This window comes from Etheostoma spectabile, chromosome 13, assembly GCF_008692095.1.
Source record: "Etheostoma spectabile isolate EspeVRDwgs_2016 chromosome 13, UIUC_Espe_1.0, whole genome shotgun sequence".
NCBI lineage: Eukaryota > Metazoa > Chordata > Actinopteri > Perciformes > Percidae > Etheostoma > Etheostoma spectabile.
In genome coordinates, this window is record NC_045745.1 from 11,435,350 (window position 1) to 11,436,701 (window position 1,352).

Below are 1,352 nucleotides of genomic sequence, written 5' to 3' on the forward strand. Positions count from 1 at the left end.
AGCAGTTAACCATAGTCCTCAGAAATCCACCGGAGTTTACAATTCCAACACAAGAAAGCGGAAGGTGACGGACTTCCGGCCGAAAATAGAGAAATCTGGCGGAATATCTGGCAACAAAGGAGCAACCCCGAGAGTGGAATGTAGTGGATAGACTAGTTATAATCTGACTACACACGCCAGACTTCTTTTATCTCGGTAACAATGCTGGCCAAAGCTACAAAAATAAGATTCACAGTGTCATAAAACTGAATTATCCCTTAAAGGCAAAATGTTATCTACTGACAGACAAGAATGCAGCATGTGAAACCTGTTCTTTGAGAAGTATTACAAGTGTCTATGTCAGGGCTTCAGGAGAGAAGAATGTCCAATCACCACTAATTAAGAGACGGCAGATTTCGCCCTGCTGGCCCACAAGAAATTCTGGTGTTGTTATGATAATTGGACTGTGCACACAATAGGTGACAAGCCAAAACCCAGGAGGGAAATCCCAACTGTCTCCTGAACAGCGGTGTGCAGCAGTTAAAGACCACACTGGCTCAAAAAGTCACTCCAACCGCCCCCAATAATTGGTACAACTCAAAAGAAGAGGTAAAATAAAAGCCTGAACAAACACTTGTGGAGTTTGTTCCCCTCCGAGAGACAGTATTAACACAGTGCCAGTCAGGTCCATCAAGCTATCCCTTGAGCAGCTAACAAATGATCTTCTAATTATTTTTGTGGTTGAGGGCATAGAAAGCCTTTGTGTTCAGTTGTTATCAATTCGAATTACTGCCTTTATAAATAAGAGCCAATTGTAATGGGATTTTAAAACCGCACAAGGCTGCTTTTCATGTCGTGCAACAGAAGAAAATTAAAACGAGATGTTGAATGTGCAACCGTCAAATGTGGCTGCAGAGGCTTCTAAGACATCAACAGAATAACTTGCTTTTGTTTTTTAAGGTCTACTGTTTAGATCTCGTCTTCAAAAAGAAAACGCTCAGATGTGAAATCATAATGCAGATGACTTTGCAAACAGAAAATAAAATCACGCTCTGAATGTTTGCTTTGTCAATAAAAATAGGAAAAATATGATGCCGCTGTCCAATAAGGCTTAAAGGTCCCATGGCATGAACATTTCACTTTATGAGGTTTTGTGTTTCCCCCAGCCTGCCTATGGTCACCCAGTGGCTAGAAATGGCGATAGGTGTAAACCGAGCCATGGGTTTCCTGCTCTGCCAGTGAGAAAATAAAAGCTCAGATGGGCCGATCTGGAATCCCTCCCCATATGAGGTCATAAGGGGCCGGGTTACCTCCCTTTTCTCTGCTTTGCCCACCCATGAGAGAGAGAAAGACATCATGGCTTTCAAACAAGC

General features: G+C 42.6%; 1 protein-coding gene and 1 long non-coding RNA gene across 3 annotated transcripts in view; one reads left to right on the forward strand and one right to left on the reverse strand.

The window, feature by feature from the left end:
* Positions 1-1,352, forward strand: part of LOC116700213 (uncharacterized) — a 16,756-nt gene that overhangs the window by 14,694 nt on the left and 710 nt on the right. The gene's annotated exons all lie outside the window — the stretch shown is intronic.
* The window catches only part of zbtb16a (zinc finger and BTB domain containing 16a), a 152,096-nt gene that overhangs the window by 5,681 nt on the left and 145,063 nt on the right, over positions 1-1,352 (reverse strand). The window lies entirely within an intron of this gene.